The 11069-nt window shown below is 41.7% G+C and overlaps 1 pseudogene; it reads left to right on the forward strand.

The window, feature by feature from the left end:
- Window positions 1-3249: 3249 nt before the first annotated feature.
- LOC126289054 (5S ribosomal RNA) lies at window positions 3250-3367 on the forward strand (annotated as a pseudogene).
- The last annotated feature ends 7702 nt before the right edge of the window (window positions 3368-11069 follow it).

The following is an 11069-nucleotide window of genomic DNA, read 5'->3' on the forward strand; positions in this document are numbered from 1 at the left end:
GACAACACGAAACGAACTGCCCTTCTTTGCACTTTTTCGATGTCCTCCGTCAACTCTACCTGGTAAGGATCCCATACCGCGCAGCAATATTCCAGCACAGGATGGACAAGTGTAATGTAGATTGTCTCTTTAGTGGGTTGGTCGCTTCTTCTAAGTGTTCTGCCAAAAAAGAGCAGTCTTTGTTTCCCCTACCTCACAATATTTTCTATGTGGTATTTCCAATTTATATTGCTCGTAATTGTAATTCCTAGGTATTTAATCGAATTGACAGGCCTTAGATTTGTGCTATTTATCGTATATCCAAAATTTATCGGATTTCTTTTAGTACCCATGTGGATGACGTCCCACTTTTCTTTGTTTAGTGCCAATTGCCACTTTTCGCATGATACAGAAATTCTCTCTAGATCATTTTGTAATGGAAATTGATCGTCTGATGATTTTTACTAGACTGTAAATTACAGCGTCATCTGCAAACGATCTAAGGGGTCTGCTCAGATTCTCACCTAGATCATTTATGTAAATCAGGAACAGCAGAGGGCCTATGACACCACCTTGTGGAACGCCAGATATCACTTCTGTTCTACTGGACCATTTACCGTCTATCACTACGAACTGTGAAAACTTTGAGAGCAAATCACAAACCCAGTCACACAACTTAGACGATAGTCCATATGCACGCAATTTGATTAATAGTCGTTTGTCAGGAACGGTATCAAAAGCGTTCTGGAAATCTAGGAATATGGAATCTATCTGAGATCCCTTGTCGAGAGCACTCATTACTTCATAGGAATCTAGAGCTAGTTGTGTTGCACAAGAACGGTATTTTCTGACTCCGTGTTGGTTATGTACCACGATTCATTTTCTTCAAGGCGATTCATAATGTTCGAGTACAGTATATGCTCCAAAATCCTACTGTAAATTGAGGTCAGTGATGAGGATGAAGTCCCACACTTCGAGGAGCGTAGGGAGCGATGCGGGAGGCCCGCACCGCCGACTATGCAAGGTCCCAGTGGAGGTGATTTGCCATTGCCTTCCTCCGACCGTAATGGTGATGAATGAAGACGATGAAGACAACACAAGAACACCCAGTCATCTCGATGCAGAGAAAAATCCCTGACCCCGCCTGGAATCGCACCCGGGATCCCGTGCGCGGGAAGCGAGAACGCTACCGCAAAACCACGAGCATTGATATGGGTCTGTAATTCAATAGGTTCCTTTCTTGAATATTGGTGTGACCAGTGCTACTTTCCAGTCTTTAGGAACAGACCTTTGGTTCAAATGGCTCTGAGCACTGTGGGACTTATCATCTGAGGTCATCAGTCCCGTAGAACTTAGAACTACTTAAACCTAACTAACCAAAGGACATCACACACATCCAGCCCAAGGCAGGATTCGAACAGACCTTTCGTCAAGTGAGCGGTTGTATAAGCTTGCTAAGAAAGGCGCTATTGTGCCTGCATACTGTGAAAGGAACGTGATTGGTATACCATCTGGACCGGAAGACTTGCCTTACTTAAGTGATTTGAGTTGTTTCGCAACACCGAAGGTATCTACTTTTATATCATTCATGCTAACATAGGTAATCAGTATTATAGCCTTATGAAATAAAGTAATTTATTTCATGACCGAAACACAATTCCACACTTTTGTATTTACCCCTCAGAAAACTTCATTTTACCCCTCAGTGGGAAATTACCCATATGTTGGGAACCACTGCTCTAAGAGATCAGCCGGCCGGTGTGGTTGAGCGATTCTAGGTGCTTCAGTCTGGAACCGCGTGACCGCTACGGTCGCAGGTTCGAATCCTGCCTTGGGCATGGATGCGTGTGATGTCCTTAAGTTAGTTAGGTTTAAGTAGTTCCAAGTTCTAGGGGACTGATGACCTCACATGTTAAGTCCCATAGTTCTCAAAGCCATTTTCTCTAAGAGATGTAATAATCAATGAACGGCTTCAGGTGTATGCTATACAAGTGGAGAAACTAGTGGGATCTCTTTCTCGCCGAATTAAGGCTATTATCAGTGCTACGGTGGTGTTACACGATGGTAGCGTGACATCGCCCGGGAGTGTCTTAACTTTCTTATTTGTTGTGCTTATTTTGTAACAGTTTTTGTTACCACCGATAGTGAAAAGTCATACATTTTGTGACTGGAGTAACCGTTACCACTTGCGTTCGCCAATAGCAGGGCGGTATTCGTCGGAGGTGGGGGTCGCAGCGACAGTCGAGCGTGGCTTCCGAAGCTCGACAAGGCTGCAAAGCGTTGACGAGGCTTCTTTTTTCTTCTGCCGGCCGAACCGATGGCGTGAGCAAAAATGAAAGCATCCCGTGGGTGTTGCGAAATGGCTGATGGAGCAGGTGGGGCGGTGACGTCAGGGCTGACGCGGGCCACAAAAGCCCGCAGCGGGCAGGTCCATTTAGCCGGCGCGCCTGTCTCCGCCGGCCGCGGCAGCTGCCGGACTTCAAAGGCAGGGCGGGGCCGCCGGCTATCGGACCACGTAATGGACGCAGCACGTGGCTCGCTTCGCCGGCTACAGCGCAGCCGTGCAGCGGCACCGAACCGAAGCTTTCTGCTCCGGCGGCGGGCGCCGGGCTCTGTCCGTTCGCGCGATCTGCGAGGCTGTACAGTCTAAATGTCGGAGCCTCGGTTATACAATGTCTTTTGCCTACCCGCGAGGCTCCGGCATGACACCGCACTGTCACCTAGTAAGCACAATGCTTGCTTACGCAGTATCGCCACAGGTATGCGATAAGGAACTTACTTGAAAACAGTGATGAGAAGTCGAAGGCCCCAGACACGGCGAATCGTTTCCGCTCATGTTTGGCAAGTAGCTTGTCTATAACCTAAAATGACTCCGACATATTTTGGATCAATAGCTACCGCTTTTGAGAAAACTACCCCTAAAGTTCACGATGTGCATTCGATTCAGAATTGACGGTGTCGATAGATAATTGAAAACTGAGCATTGTTCATCAGCATATGTTGGGTCCGCAAATGTATATTTTCCTAGTAAACTAAGGAAGAAACTTTTCCGATTGCCGGCAGTCAAACGAAAACGCCGCTTATTTATAGAGCGACTAAGGCATCTGGCTACGCAGCGGAGGCCCTGTGTTCGATTCTGCAGGATTTTTTAGAATTGTATTTATTTCGTTTCGAAATTAGTAGGCGTAACAGAAATAACAATGTAATTTTCTCTCCTCCTAACTGAAACAAAAGGGAATATGAATTTTCTCATGCTGAGAAATCAGAAGCGGCAACGGCCTTGCCGCAGTGGTCACACCGGTTCCTGTCAGATCACCGAAGTTAAGCGCTGTCGGGCGTGGTCGGCACTTGGATGGGTGACCATCCAGGCCGCCATGTGCTGTTACCCTTTTTCTGGGGTGCACTCAGCCTCGTTATGCGAATCGAGGAGCTACTCGACCGGATAGTAGCGGCTTCGGTCAAGAATACCATCATAACGACTGGGACAGCGGTGTGCTGATCCCACGCCTCTCCTATCCGATTCCTCCATGAGGATGACACGGCGGTCGGATGGTCCCGGTAGGCCACTCGTGGCCTGAAGACTGAGTGATTTTTCTCTGAGAAATCAGAAAGAGCGACCTCTTTTCTTGGTAAAAACTTTGTAAAGCCAAGATCGTACAAATTTTTCTTTGTTTTATTTCTTTGTTTTATTTAAATGCTCATTTTAGTATATAAAGTTCCCACCCTTCCACCTGGAAGAGGTGTTTTTTTTCTTTTCTTTTTTTTTTTACAAATCGATGCACCTACGGTGGTAAGTTAATTGTTTTTAATATTAGTGTTTTGTACCATTTCAATCCCTCCTACAGGGTGCATAGTTTATGTGCTTGTGTGAGTTGTTAAAATTTTTAGTTTAAAGTAATCTGGTGTGTTGCAGATTTGCGCCAGTGTAGTCTTTCAGAGGTTGTTGTGAGCGGTCGTGACTACAGCCATGTCAAAAGGAAGCGGCAAGGTTCTCAGCCCTAAAGCTCATACTATCAATATTTGTTCTTTCTGCCTCTGAATAAAATTGTAACTTGATATTTTGAGGGCTCTTTCTGATTATAATTTTAAATCTGTTTTGAAAAAAAGGGCTTTTAGTAATAAAATTTCCATTTCTTGAAAGAAATTTAATTTGTTTTCATCAGTTACCCACTGCCAACTACTTCCACGCTCACATAGGGTGATTAAATGTGTTATTGTTCCTGATGAATCACTAGTAAATAAAGTAAATTCTTAAGAAAAGGTTTTGAAAGTAAATTCACGGTTCACATGCATTGCTCATAGTGTCAATGTTCACTGTTTCTAACCTGTATCTGCTGCCAGAGATCTCTAGGCTTTGAAAATTTCTGTGTTGCGATTCACAATGAACGAATGAGTGTCATTAAGAACGTAGCATAGCACTGTTTAAATATTAAGATTGATGTTGTGCTCATTTTCTTTGGATTTCAAAGCTGGCACTTTTAAAGTAAAGTACATTTGCAGGGGATGCGCTATTTCACAACGTTATTGCCATGATTACAGGGAAAATTGAAATACGTTAACTTCATTTCTTAGTAATCTGTCAGTTGTTTGTGCTTATTATTTTTCATTTTTGGGCGTATACATAGCTGCACAATATCAATTCGAGAATATTGTCAAAATAATATTGAACGTATACGTGCGTGATGTTGACATACAGGCATTAGGCGTTAATTTACTAACGGCATGTGTTGTACAAGATTTCAAAAGGCATTGGTCATATGGACCAGCATCCCCTTCTTTCCCCTCGCCTTCTACATACCACGAATACGAGGACTGTGATTGTCACTCCGCTGTTCAGTACTTCGTACTCGGCCATTAGACGGCTACAGTGGAACGGAGCGAGTGACAAACAGCCTGTGCACTTGAAACTTTAGAAGTTATACTTTCAGAAACTCATAACTGTTTGCTATGAGAATTATGGCCAAAAGTTTCGGGCAGGATCGATTACTTCAGCCGATGTCTTGCGGGTCTTCTATTTTCTCCTTAAAAGATGAGGTCTAATCGGTGATGTTTCCTTGCAAGATAAGAAAACAAGAATACATAGTAGCAAAAAAATATTTAACAATAATAGTAAAAGTGAACGGAGTGGGGTGTACGGTGGTCCTGTGATTGGTTGGCAGTTATTGAGAAGTGCTAGTGGATAGCACAATGGACTCGCATTCGGAAGGGCGACGGTTCAGATCCTCGTCCGGCCATCCCGATTTAGGTTTCCCGTGGTTTCCCTAAATCGCTTCAGGCAAATTCCGGGACTGTTCATTTGAAAGGCCACGCCCGATTCCATTCCCCGTCCTTCCCTCAGCCGAGCTTGTGCTCCGTCTCTAATGACCTTGATGTCTATGGGACGTTAAACACTAATCTGCTCCTCCTCTTGTAACGTCCCCCTTTTCTTCTATCGACAATGTTAGAAATATATGACCGTGTAAGCATAGGCCTAAGCAATTTGAATAAAAGTTTGAAAAGACTATCGTTCTGAAGATTCAATATAAAGTCGATAAATGAGGGGGAGGTTAACAACATGATCCTTCTAGGACAACTTATTCCGCTTACTTAATTACTGTAAAATTTAGTATGATTGTTCGAGAGGTTTGTGCTATAATTCACGTACCGTGCCAACGAGAAGGGGTACCACGTGGATCGGAACAGAACAATAAGAGTTACAGAAATAATTATAGCTAAAAGAAATACGGTCGCCACCCCAATTGGGCAAAATTTCTGTTCGGTAGGTGAATTAACGAGCCGAACAGTCAATGTCAAGAATTACACGAACACGCGTGGCAACAGAGGGCTACACGCACGTTAGCAAAAACAATTGAAACATTTACGTAATCAAGCGAGAAAAAAATAGTTTGCACTCGAAATATCATTAACTAATAAAGCTGAAACTTTGAAAACGTACAAGATAACACTTAGATTTATGGTTACTTACTGTTGTAAGTACCAATGGCGCTACCTCACAATAACGTCTACAATTTTCCTATGAATTTTGTCAAAAAAATAATTAAAAGAAACTCTATTGACGTCTGAGCAGGGAAGTAGAAATTGATAATTACTGTTTCAAAAGGTAATTATTATACTTTAGCACGACTGCAAGTCAAAATTTGAATCAGAACTTTACTAACAACAAATTACAATAATCACTGATATTTCCACTCAATCATTAATTCTAGTTAGAATTTTTGTTCATAGTGCCAGAAACCATTTTAATTTGATTAGTTGATTTATTATTTGCAACAATTAGCTGGCCTCAGATTAAAGTTCAAATTTATAGTTAGTAAGACTGAAATTACTGAATGCTTTAAGTTCAAATCTTTAATCTAGCTGAATCATTTAGTTCATAAGTAAACTTAACTGGCACTGCAATTTTCATTTTTCGTAAACGGTACTCGGATTATTGTAACAATAGGACAGGGCAGGAACCTACTTGGCGAATGATTTTAGGAGAATCACGGGTAAACAGTTTTGATTAAACTATGGCAATTATTCACTCGCAGAACACCACAAAGCGGCGTAACGCCGTTACAAAAGTAGTTGACAATAAGCTGTGATGCAGCAATCCTACATCAGTCCATTCTCGCCGTGGCGAAGTTGCTGACGACGATACTGCTGCTGGCTCCATTCCATGACAATTAGCGAACACGGGAGTTACTGGCAATGATATTGGCGTGGCGGGTTCTTGATGTTGCTGCAGCCGATATTTCCACCGCCCACGTTTAGCACTTGCCACGTGCCGCTAAACAATCACTCCTCCAGTACAGTGCACGCCATCCATGCGTCCGCACTTCACCACGTCTCACACCAGAGTTCTCTCTCTGTGTAGCGCGCGCTATGAAGTAACATCCTCCCGCGTCCAGAGACGCCGCTACTCCAACGATACTTATTCGTTGACAAAAACCTAACGTTTCCCTAACATTCCCTCAGTGATTACTCAGCGATATTTACATAATATACATAATTGATTACACAGCAAAATAAACAAATTAATTCATACATCGTGTACATATAAATTTGCATAAAGATAAAAGCAAGTATATATACAATAACAAATGGTCAAAGAATACATCGGCATGAAATTGTTACACGCTCCTCCTAGATAATTCTTGACGCATTAAAATGTTCCATGATTCTTCGCAGGATTCTCTCTAACGTGGTACAGTTGACTCTGCAAGTTACATGATAAGCTGTTACTTTCATTTCTCAATTACATTTGTCCTTTTATGTAGCGAATTAGCTACCGCCGAATTTTGCAGACTTATTTTATACCGTAGGATTCAAAAACTTTGGTTGGCTGATAGGGTCTGCGCTGTCTGTGGGGAGTCCTGTGGCCACTGCTTTCCGCACTATGCACCAATGAGAGGGCAACCCGCCCTCCGGCCACACTGCTACTGGTTTCAAAGGCGCCTGCACTTCGAGTTATGTTCTAGTTTCTGGCGTAGCGAGGTGCTGACGTTTTCGTAGAAGCGGCGTGCGTTGACTGCTTCAGTGTACGCTAACAATTTTGGTGAGACGTTTCATATCATCGGAGTTACATGTAGCCTTTACCGATTCACAAAGCTTTGTCGATGAAGCAAAGTGCAGTGTTCATATTATAAGTCTCGGTTTTTGCTATTTAACCGAGTAAAGCGCCATTTTGGGCGGGAGCGGAATTGTGCTTAGGGTAACAGTATTGGTTCTTTGTCTTATGAAGTGCAGTACAGAATACGTCTTTAGTTATTCGAACTGAAGGTCAGGTCATATAACTAAATCACTCTCCCATTCTATTCGATTTAACAAATGTTTTCTGCTGCATATCGATGTGGTCAGAATCATTTTATTCGTATCTGGGTTACAAACCACGTGTTGTGCACAGCCAAAATGCAATCCACTATTCTTTCTGTATGTTTATGATGTACTACATTATGTGGAATCATGTATGTGCAACTTCAGTAGAATTTCATGAATGACTTTGCTGGTTTAACGATGTACATTTAATGTTACTATGCCGGCTTTTTATACATTGCCAGATTTATTGCGTATTCTAATCAAATAACCTATTTTATTCGTTCGATTAGGTTTCTTGTATTTACATGAATCATCACTGTTTTCATTATAAGGCATAGTTTCTTCTTATCGGGGCAAGATGGGTTTACTTTACTCTAGTAAAAACGATTCTTAAAAAGAGCAGACACGTTACAATTTGGCGACTCCTGCCTGATCTCAGTATGTATTCTTCTGATCATTTATTAATTGCAATTGCTTTCATGTGACGTTTATGTTTGTGTTAGTAGTACTATCACGTCTAATCATACAGTGAAGGCTTTCAATACTGGATGTTTCAGCCGCCGAGAATTCTTCCGGGTTGTATGGCCGTGGTCCATGGAACTCTTCTATCCGTGACATTTCGTCCAAAGCTACGTTGGACATCTTTAGAAGTGCTCCTGGTTGTGCTGAGTCTTGCCGACTATCACGTCTTATGGATCACGAACTGTGCTACAACCCACTACCGCTAATATTTATGGTTTATCTTTCAAACATTTTCTACATTCTGCGTTAGTGAATTGTTCTGAAAGACGGTACTATGTGTGAATTAGGACATTCTTACTTCTTGTTATTAGTCCAGGGTTACATGGTTCTTATACAGGGTGTTCATTTCAAGTGAAGATGTTGAAGTATCTCAAACACTACACGTAGGGTAAAATAAGTTATAATTCCAATTTATTTTAATCGGAGGGGGACATCCAAAGATACCACATTCGATCTGCCACCCGACCACTTGGTTGTGTAGCGAGGAACACCTGTGAAATCTTCAATGTGATCCCCCGCTTTTTATTGCAGATCACGATTCTACGGAAAAACCTACATAAGTTTTGCCTGAAGCATTTTCTTCGTTTCGTCATAGGTGGCGCTGTAATTGGAGGAATAGGAATGGGTATTTACGATATGCTACTTTATAACTGAGAAACAATTTAACTTTAGGCGTATTAACAGCCAACTGTCACTAGCGATTTGGTCGGAATAAGATAGTCAAAAGGTACTGGTTGGAATCCCGTCGCACCTTGGTTGCTGATCGAAATGAAGAGGTTGCTCGTTTTGAAGAAAGCCTTGTCATAATTGTTTCCGGTGTGTAACTTAATCCCTAACCTTTCGACTTAAGTTTCCAAATTAAAAATAATACTTCACCTGCTTCAGTGATTGAAACAATGTTGTCATCAATATTACTTATATGTTTTCATGTGTTGCAGAAGGGCATTTCATAAGAGAAACTGCGTCCAGCGCGGTAGTGAACACAGCTGTTTCACCCGATAACGGGCGGGCTGCAGGTCTGGGCCCTTGCAATTACTATCATGTTGTTCTTGTTTTGATTTCTCTTGTAAAAATTATTCATTTCATACATTTGTTAATGTGTAAAGAAGACAAGTTTATGATTATATATTGTTATATAAACAGGTTGTACGAAAAGAAAACTACATTGATAGGTCCTTCCTTCCACATTTTCTTTAATACCAGTAAATACCACGTCTCAGCTTGTGTGCGGATATTGCATAACATCTTCAAAATTCCATCGATGAGAACATCACTCATTTTATTATTGAACAGGATGGGTAGTCCCGTGGCCGAACAAGCTGAACTAACATACTGACTTCCGCTATACCACGGACATCCTCGACATGTGATCAAAAAGTCAGTACAAATTTAAAAACTTAATAAACCACGGATTAATGTAGATAGAGAGGTAAAATTTGACACACATACTTTGAATGACATGGGGTTTTATTAGAACCAAAATGCAGGGTGGTCGTTTACTTGTATGAGGTATGGGCAAAATGGGACGACACACAAAAATATTACAAATGGTGAAACATCTACGTAGCAAAGTGTGCGTTACAGTGTTTTACGGAACAATGAAGTACGTTGGCAGAGTCTGAAGGTCAAATACCCAGTTGCCTCAAGACAGACAATGAAGCAAAGGGCAAGCTTGGCTCCGTCGTGCATCTTTCTGAGATTCCTTCGTTCTTTATTTTGCACGCCATCCCGCTACTACCGTAGGGAGCGACTTTTTGTGTAGAACACCGGGGATGCGCGACGCGGGACTGGGGAATAGCAAACAATGCTCATCTCCCGCGAGGACGCAGCCTTTGAGTCATACATTTCCAACTCCCTCCCCCCTCCCCCCTAGCTTTCTAGTCTTCTGGTTGGACGTCGCAGCATAACGTGAACAGACATTCACTGCAAGTAAGCGTCTTCCACTATGTTGCTATCATCTCGTGTAGTACTAAAAATCCTACAAGAGAATGCGACAAATTTGAGGAGACGTGAGCTAACAATGTCACAGTGAAATTCTTACGAGGCAAATCTAATTAACCTACTTTCGAGAAGATATAGCCGTTTTTTGTCTGTGTCCGCTGAAATATAATATTTCTGCGTAATGGTTATTTAATATTCTTACAGAAGAACGACGACTGTTAAAGCTGCCTATAGTTCCGTGATTAAAAATAAATACCAAGTAAATAAGATTCAGTTGAAGAATGTAGAGTAATATCCCACGAAAAAGGTAGATAAAATTTTGAAACTGAGATATTAATTTGTCGTGAGAACGAATCAAAAAAATGGCTCTAAGCACTATGGGACTTAACATCTGAGGTCATCATTCCCCTAGACTTACAACTACTTAAACCTAACTAACCTAAGGACATCACACACATTCATTTCCGAGGCAGGATTCGAACCTGCGACCGTAGCAGCAGCGCGGTTCCGGACTGAAGCGCCTAGAACTGCTCGGCAGCGAATCCAAAGATGTTTCGCAAATGTATTAAATAACTGTAACTATTTCTATGTGAAAAGTTATATACGGACATCCGACACCAATCATAACAGTCAATTAAAACAGAAAAATCATAACAGCCAATCGATAATGGCTTCTGCGGCCACTGTTCTAGTGCAAAGGAATGACAGTAGAAATAAAATATTTTCACAAGCTGCTTCACTTTCATATAGAAACATTTTTCGTATCATGTCTGTAAATTTTATGTTCTTGCCAATGTAATGTATTCGATTTTAACGAAAATATAGTATAG

The sequence above is a fragment of the Schistocerca gregaria genome, chromosome 1, assembly GCF_023897955.1.
Source record: "Schistocerca gregaria isolate iqSchGreg1 chromosome 1, iqSchGreg1.2, whole genome shotgun sequence".
In the NCBI taxonomy this organism is placed as follows: domain Eukaryota; kingdom Metazoa; phylum Arthropoda; class Insecta; order Orthoptera; family Acrididae; genus Schistocerca; species Schistocerca gregaria.